Below are 9,644 nucleotides of genomic sequence, written 5' to 3'. Positions count from 1 at the left end.
AAAGTCATCTTGTAACCGCGGGCCCTCCAGGACCAGTTCAACTGACCTCGTCTTAGCAACAGAGTAATTAAGAGTTGTCCTTCAGGAACTGAGACCCCCTTGTCCAATTAAGGCCAGTTGAGACCACCAAGCTGTCAACTGGGCCTGCGCAAATGCTCATAAGTGCCTTTTTTTGACGTCAAGGAGCTAAAAACTCCAACCTTAGATCATGGTAACACGGCCATTTTGTGAACATGCATCCTATGAAGAGGCATGAAGCTTGACTATGTTTGCGCAGATCATCAATTACCTCACTCCTCCTTACCTGCAATCATCTATCCCCACACTTCAGACTGCCCTGCCCTTCATCCCATAAATTGTGCACCAAGCCTGGGATGGGGGAGACAGATCTGAGCGCGCATGCCCACTGTCTCCTTGCAGATCAATCTCGCAAAATAAAGCTACATTTCTTTTCCCAAAGCTGATGCTGTAATAATCGGCTTTTTTTATGCACATCAGGCAAGAGAACCCCAATTTTGTGCGGTAACATTCTGTATCTCCTTTGGGAACCATGGGCCTCCTGTCTTGTTATATTGTTTGGATAGGGTAGGTGGTGGTGGGCTGTCCTCAGAGGGGGTGGACATTCTTTCTGATTGGCCATTTGGGAAGAGACACGTGCTTGGTCAGAAAACCTGAAACTCAGGCTTTCGACGGGAATGGGACCTGATGGGAATGGGACCTCCGGTTGTCTGGGCTAGAGTGCTCTTGGTTGTGAGACGCTGAAATGCCGCGAGGAGGCGCGGTCCTGAGCGGCCGGGAGCTGCGGAGTTTCTCACGGGGACGCTCTCAGGGTTTGGGGTGGGACTGTTCTTTCTGGGGGGATTGTCCTGCAGGTTGCAGGGCTTAAGCATCCCTGTGGAAAGCCAACTAGCTACAGCTATTGGCCAGTCCCCACACCAACCAAAAAGTATTTCCACACATTTCCAACCATGGGGAGGAGCTCAGGCTGAAAACTCCCAGCTTATCCAGTTGCACGTTACCCTGTGTGTTTATTTTCCTTTTGTTATTTTATGCCAAGTTTAATTGTTCCAGTCGAATATCAGTTGTACCACAAGGTGACTCTTAAGACGCAAGAGTAGGCTCCCCTGCCCACATGGAGATTCCTCTTCCGTTGTGGTGCTCCAAGGATCTTGGTTTGATGTTACACAGGGAAAATGGTTCCTTTCCCAGTGGCTGCTCTGTAAACGAATAGTCCTCTCAGACAAACGTATCATTCATTCATCCAACCAACAAGAATTTATATCATAGTGCCTGCCACGTCACTACAAGGAGCAGACAAGGCCCCTGACTTCATAGAACTGATGTTCTAGCAGAGGGGAACAATGCGTTAAGTACCCAAACAAGACATCTGCAGATAGTGACACGCGTCATGATGATCACATAACCGGGTAAAGGGCTACAGAGGGACTGCTTTAGATCCGGTCATCAGGCAAGGCCTCCCTGAGGAGGTCACATCTGAGCTGAGACCTGAACACTGAGAAGGAAGCAGCAGAGGAGGACCTGAGGAAATAGCCTTCCAACCCCCGGGCCATTTATGCTAGAAGGCTTTGCAGCGTTTGCATCTTTTTATAAAAACGAAAAATAAGGCTGGTATTGATGCTGAATCTTATCTCATTCTAGGAAGAAATAATTAATGGATCCATTAACTTATTGGGGGAAAAAATCTCTTCTTTCTCATTAACAGCTCTGATTCTGTTAAAAATTTTACTTTTTATGTTTAATAGTTATAGAAATTTGCAATGTATTTATGCTATTTTGATCAGTTATGTACAAATAAGAATTAAAATGATAACTCAATCCAGAATGAATATTTGATACCTGGATTTTTGGGTCCCAGGAAATTTTTAATTGTTAAAATTTAGAAATATTTACCTTTTCCTGATCAATAAAAGATATTTAAGCATAAAAATATATTACATTAGGATAAAATTCTCTGGGGAAAGTAGAATGAAAATAAGGAGAAAATGGAATGATACAAAATTTCTTACTGTTAAAGAAAAACTTGTTTGTATACTTGTTTAAATGGATGATGCTGGGTATCAAATTGCCATGATATTTCAATTCTACTGGGTACATTTTATTTTATTTTATTTATTTATTTTTATTTATTTATTTATTTATTTATTTATTTATTTATTTATTTATTTCCCCCAAAGCTCCAGTAGATAGTTGTATGTCATAGTTGCACATCCTTCTAGTTGCTGTATGTGGGACATGGCCTCAGCATGGCCGGAGAAGCAGTGCCTCAGTCCGCGCCCGGGATCCAAACCCGGGCCGCCAGCAGCGGAGCGCACACACTTAACCGCTAAGCCACGGGGCCAGCCCTACTGGGTACATTTTAAAGAGGGATGAAATAATTTTTGTTTTTTTTTGTTTTTGTTTTTGTTTTTGTGAGGAAGATCAGCCCTGAGCTAACATCCGTGCTAATCCTCCTCTTTTTGCCGGCTCTGAGCTAACATCTATTGCCAATCCTCCTCCTTTTTTTCTTCCCCAAAGCCCCAGTAGATAGTTGTACGTCATAGTTGCACATCCTTCTAGTTGCTGTATGTGGGATATGGCCTCAGCATGGCCGGAGAAGCGGTGTGTCGGTGCGCGCCTGGGATCCAAACCCAGGCCGCTAGTAGCAGAGCGTGCGCACTTAACCACAATGCCACGGGGCCAGCCCCTAGTTTTGTTTTTAAAATGCTAATATTTACAATACATGGGAAAATTAAAATTTACTATTCTTTCAACTTATATTGAAAAATCATGTGAGAGAATGTATATGTATATAACTTTTTCAGGTTCCTTTTAGGGTGTATGAGAACAAAAACATTTGAATATTATTGGTCTAGAGAAACCTTCCCCTTTTCTTCGCATAACAAACTCTCAAAAATGTTGGTACAATTAGGTAAAGAAAAGCAGGAAACTAACATTTTTGAGAGCCAACTACGAATCAGATACTAAGTATAATATTTATATAGTCAAAGCTATCATTTATTGATGGTTATCATGGATTATTTACTGTAGTTCTCACAACTACTCTACAAAACAAAAACCATTAGTTTTATCAGTTTATAGATAAAGACACTGAGGTTTAGAGAGATTAAGATCTTGCCTAGTCACATGCCTGGAAAAGGTAGCAGCTAGGATTAAGGTCAGGTCAGCCTGCGCACAAAGATATTTTACTGCCTGGCTGCTTTGCTCCTGATCTCTCCCTTTTTTTTTTTTTTGGCAGGGAAGGATTTGCCCTGAGCTCACTTCTATTAGCTGTTCTATCTTCTCTTTTTTTTTCTTCTCCCCAAGCTCCCAGTACATGGTTGTATATGACAGTTGTAAGTCCTTCTAGTTCTTCTATGTGAGCCGCCACCACAGCATGGCAACTGACAGATGGGTGGTGTGGTTCCACAACACTGAAGTGAACCCAGGGCTGCCGAAACAGTGAGACCACCGAACCTTAACCACGAGACAGACCATCAGGGCTGGCTCTCCCTTTCCTTTCTTCACTCTACAAGTTTTTGATAGCTCATTGGCCATAAAATAGTCAGATTTCCTTTATAACTTATTTTTTAGCACCTTTTCTGACAAATATATCAAATGTATGGTTGAATAGGCTCTATTTATTTGAGATTTTCTGCACATTAAGGAATCTAGGATTCTATCAATAGTATCCTATTGATAGGATAGGCTGTTATAGCCTTCAGTTATGATAGGAAAGGCTTTATCTTCGTTTGGAGTTGATTGTACTCAATGGGCTGCCTCTGAACCCTAACTTTCTCTGACAAGCCTTTCTATCAAATAGCTTAAGACTGGGTGAAAAATGCTTTAAATGTTTTGAGCCCTCTCTTTAATTACATTTCTTTTTATAATTTGAAAGACTGACTATGAATATATCCCCAATGTAATATTTAGCGACATATACTGGCAAATGACTCTCCCATTATTGTATTGCATCAAGATCCAAATTATGATTTTAAGTGTCAGCCAACACAGACACTGGCAGATGCCATTGGAGTTCGCCCTGTGGCCTGCTAGCCCAGGGTCTGACCCACCCACTAGAGCACTGATTTAATCCAGCTCAGCCAGGGCAGGCAGCCCACCCTAGGGACTGGCCCCACCCAACAACAAGCCCTTGGGCAACTTGTGGGCCTTCGTAGATTAGTGACTGGATTCTCTGCAGCCCGGTGATGGGGTCCACCTCTGTGGGGCAGGGCGTGCACAAGGAGCAGGTGGAAAGTGTGGGGCATTGGTGGAGTGTGTGGGGCTCCTGCCTTGGAGAGACTGGGTCCACTTCAGGGGGTCGGGGCGTGCACGTGGGACAGGATGGTGCTGACTGTGTGTGTGGACTTGTGGGCGGTGGGGCTTGTCAGCTGTAGAAGACTTGTGCTTCTCAAAGACCCACATAGGGGATAGGCCCCACCTTCCAAAGCCTGAAATAATTGGGTGCTCCCACACCTGAGGCCAGCCCCACCCAGCTGAAATCCTCAGAGAGCTGACAAGAGCCTTATAGGCCAGAGGCTTGTAGCAAATGTAAGCCCCTGAGCCTACCAACCAGCCATGCTGGCACCCTACTCACTTAATAGAAAAACGGGAACAGGATATGCTATTAGACCTTGCAGCCAACTGTGCTGGGGCTCCCCACACCTGATAAAGATACTGAAGGGCCCACAACAGCTACATGCAGCTGAGCATTACAACCAGCTGGACGGGGGACAGACAGCTCAGCCTCCCTGGGCGCCTACAGGGAGACCAAACAGGTCACAACAGAAGGACACACATAGCCCACACAGGGGTCACTCCTGGAACATTTGGAACTGGTGACAAGAGGGAAGCACACTGCTGGGCCTCATAAGGCATTGCTTATATAGGGTCACTACTCCAAGAGCAGGAGACGTAGCTGACCTACCTAATACTTAGACAGCACAGGGAAAGAGGCAAAATGAGGAGGCAAAAGAATAATTTCAAGTAAGAGAAAGGACAAAACCCCAGAAAAGGAACTAAGTGAAACAGAAATGAGCAACCTGCCTGACAGATAGTTCAAACAAAGAGTCATAATGATGTTCACTGATCTTGGGAGAAGAATGGATGAACTCAGTGAGAACATCAACAAAGAAATGGAAGATATAAAAAAGAACCAATCAGAAATGAAGAATACAATATAGGAAAGGAAAAATTCACTAGAGGGACTCAAAAGCAGAGTAGAGGATACAGAAGAATGGATCTGTGAGCTGGATGAAAGACTAAAAGAAATCACTCACACTGAACAGATAAAAGAAAAAAGAATTAAAAAGAGTGAGGACAGTCTAAGGGATCTCTGGGACAACATCAAGCACACAAACATCTGTATTATAGGTGTCCCAGAAGGAGAAGGGTGAGACAAAGGGGCAGAGAATCTATTTGAAGAAATAATAGCTGAAAAATTCCCTAACCTAAGGAAGGAAACAGACATCCAGGTACAGGAAGCACAGAAAGCACCAAACAAGATAAACCCAAAGAGGCCCACACCAAGACACATCATAATTAAAATGTCCAGAATTAAAGATAAAGAGAGAATCCTAAAAGCTGCAAGAGAAAGACAAGTTACATACAAAGGAAACTCCATAAGGCTATCAGCTGACTTCTCAGCAGAAAGCTTACAGGCTAGAAGAGAGTGGCATGATATATTTGAAGTGCTAAAAGGAAGAAACCTACAGCCAAGAATACTCTACCTGGCAAGGTCATCATTCAAAATGGAAGGAAAGGGGCCGGCCCGGTGGTGTAAGCAGTTAAGTGTGTGCACTCCACTGCAGCAGCCCGGGGTTTGCCAGTTCGGATCCCAGGCATGCACCAACGCACTGCTTGGCAAGCCATGCTGTGGCAGCGTCCCATATAAAGTGGAGGAAGATGGGCACGGATGTTAGCCTAGGGCCAGTCTTCCTCAGGAAAAAAAAAAAGAGGAGGATTGGCAGCTGTTAGCACAGGGCTGATCTCCTCACACACACACACACACACAAAAAATGGAAGGAGAGAGAAAAAGTTTCTCAGACAAGCAAAAATTAAAGGAGTTCATCACCAAGAAACCAGTTCTACAAGAAATGGTAAAGGGACTTATCTAAGGGGGAAAGAGAAGACCACAAATGGGAAAAATTATCTATTTCCATGATAAGAGGGTAAAAGATACGAATGCACAAAAAAGAGGTTAGATATATCCAAAACACAAAATCTGGGAGAAGGGGAGTTAAAGAGTAGAGCTTTCAGATAGACGTCAAACTAAAGAGACTATCAACTTAATATAGGTTGCAATATACGTAGGTTACTGTATATGAACCCCATGGTAATCACAAACGAGAAACTTATAATAAATACACAAAAAACTAAGAGAAAGGAACCCAAACATAATACTAAAGAAAGCCATCAAAGCACAAGGGAAGAGAGCAAGAGAAGAAGAAAGGAACAGAGAAGAACTACTAAGACACCGAGAAAAAAAAAAGTTAAAAAACGTCAGTAAGTGCATACTTATCAATAGCTACTTTAAACATCAATGGACTAAATGCTCCAATTAAAAGGCATAGGGTAGCTGATTGGATTAAAAAACAAGACCCATATATATGCTGCATACAAGAGACACACTTCAGACCTAGAGATACTCACAAACTGAAAGTGATGGGATGGAAAAAGATCCTCCACGCAAATGGCGTTGAAAAGAAAGCTGGGGTAGCAATACTCATATCAGACAAAATAGACTTTAAAACAAAAACTGTAGCAGGAGACAAAGAAGGGCACTACATAATGATCAAGGGAACAATCCAACAAGAGGATATAACACTTGGAAATATCTATGCACCCAACATACGAACACCTAAATATATAAAGCAATTATTAACAGACATAAAAGGAGAAATAGACAGTAATGCAATAATAGTACGGGACTTGAACACTCCACTTACACCAATGGATAGATCATCCAAACAGAAGATCAATAAGGAAACTTTGGCCTTAAATGGCACACTAGAACAGATGGACCTAGTAGATATATACAGAGCATTCCATCCAAAAACCAAAGAGTATACATTCTTTTCAAATGCACATGGAACATTCTCTAGGATTGATCACATATGAGGCCACAAAACAAGTCTCAATAAATTTAAGACAACTGAAATAATAGCAAGCATCTTTTCTGACCACAACGGTATGAAACTAGAAATCAACTATGGGAAGAAAAACAGAAAAGCCAAAAATATGTGGAGATTAAACAAAATGCTACTGAACAATGATTGGGTCAATGAAGAAATCGAAGGAGAAATCAAAAATACCTGGAGACAAGTGAAAATGAAAATATGACATGCCAGAATTTATGGGATACAGCAAAAGTGGTTCTAAGAGGGAAGTTCATAGCAATGCAGGCCTATCTCAACAAGCAAGAAAAATCTCAAATAAACAATCTAACAGCACACCTAAAGGAACTGGAAAAAGAAGAACAAACAAAGCCCAAAATCAGTAGAAGAAGGGAAATAATAAAAATCAGAGCAGAAATAAATGAAATAGAGACTAAAAAAACAATAGAAAAAATTAATAAAACCAAGAACTGGTTCTTTGTAAAGATAAACCAAAATGACAAACCTTTAGCTAGACTCAACAAGAAAAAAAGAGAGAGGGCTCAAATAAGTAAAATCAGAAATGAAAGAGGAGAAATTACAACGAACACCTCAGAAATACAAAAGATTATAAGAGAATAAAATGAAAACCTATATGCCAACAAATTGGATAATCTAGAAGAAATGGACAAATTCTTAGAATCATATAACCTTCCGAAACTGGATCCAGAAGAAATAGAGAATTTGCATAGACCAATTACCAGTAAGGAGATTGAAACAGTAATCAAAAACCTCCCAAAAAATAAAAGTCTAGGACCAGCCAGCTTCCCTGGTGAATTCTACCAAACATTCAAATAAGACTTAATACCTATCCTTCTCAAACTCTTGCAAAAAATTGAAGAGGAGGGGAAGCTCCCTAACTCGTTCTACGAAGCCGACATTACCCTGATACCAAAACCAGACAAGGACAACAACAAAAAAAGAAAATTACAGGCCAATATCACTGATGAACATCCATGTAAAAATCCTCAACAAAATACTAGCAAATCGAATACAACAATACATTAAAAAGATTATACACCATGATCGGTGGGATTTATTCCAGGGCTGCAGGGATGGTTCAACATTCACAAATCAATCAACATGATACACCACATTAATAAAATGAACAATAAAAATCACATGATCATTTTAATAGATGCAGAGAAAGCATTTGACAAGATACAGCATCCATTTATGATAAAAACTCTGAATAAAATGGGTATAGAAGGAAAATACCTCCACATAGTAAAGGCCATATATGACAAACCCACAGCTGATATCATCCTCAATGGTGAAAAACTGAAAGCTATCCCTCTAAGAACAGGAACCAGACAAGGATGCCCACTCTCACCCTTCCTGTTTAACATAGTATTGGAAGCCCTAGCCAGAGCGATCAGGCAAGAAAAAGAAATAAAAGGGATCCAAATTGGAAAGGAAGAAGTGAAACTGTCACTATTTGCAGATGACACGATTTTATATATAGAAAACCCTAAAGAATCCACCAAAAAACTTCTAGAATTAATAAATGCATACGGTAAAGTTGCAGGATACAAAATCAACATACAACAATCACTTGCATTTCCATACACTAACAACAAAGCAGCAGAAAGAGAAATTAAGAATACGATCCCATTTACAATTGCAACAAAAAGAATAAAATACCTAGGAGTAAACTTAACCAAAGAGGTAAAAGATCTGTACACCGAAAACTATAAAACATTGCTGGAAAAAATTGAAGAAGACACAAAGAAATGGAAAGATATTCCATGCTGTTGGATTGGAAGAATTAACATAGTTAAGATGTCCATGCTTCCTAAGGCAATCTATAGATTCAATGCAATCCCTATCAAAGTTCCAACAACATTTTTCACAGAAATAGAACAATGAATCCTAAAATTTATATGGAACAACAAAAGACCCCAAATAGCCAAAGGAATCCTGAGAAAAAAGAACAAAGCTGGAGGTATCACACTCCCTGATTTCAAAGTATACTACAAAACTATAGTAACCAAAACAGCATGGTACTGGCACAAAAACAGACACACAGATCAATGGAACAGAATCGAGAGCCCAGAAATAAACCCACACATCTATGGACAGCTAATTTTCGCCAAGGGAGCCAGGAACATACAATGGAGAAAGGAAAGTCTCTTCAACAAATGGTGTTGGGAAAACTGGACAGCCACATGCAAAAAAATGAAAGTAGGCCCTTACCTTACACCATACACAAAAATTAACTCCAAATGGATTAAAGATTTGAATATAAGACCTGAAACCATGAAACTTCTAGAAGAAAACATAGGAAGTACACTCTTCAACATTGGCCTCAGCAACATATTTTCAAGCACCATGTCAGACCAGGCAAGAGAAACAAAAGAAAAAATGAACAAATGGGACTATATCAAACTGAAAAGCTTCTGCACAGCAAAGGAAACCATCAACAAAAGGAAAAGACAACCTAACAATTGGGAGAAGATATTTGCAAACCATATATCTGATATGGGGTTAATC

This window comes from Ceratotherium simum, chromosome 14 (genome assembly GCF_057802395.1).
Source record: "Ceratotherium simum simum isolate JZ-2026a chromosome 14, ASM5780239v1, whole genome shotgun sequence".
NCBI classification, from domain to species: domain Eukaryota; kingdom Metazoa; phylum Chordata; class Mammalia; order Perissodactyla; family Rhinocerotidae; genus Ceratotherium; species Ceratotherium simum.
This window is presented reverse-complemented; position numbering follows the sequence as displayed.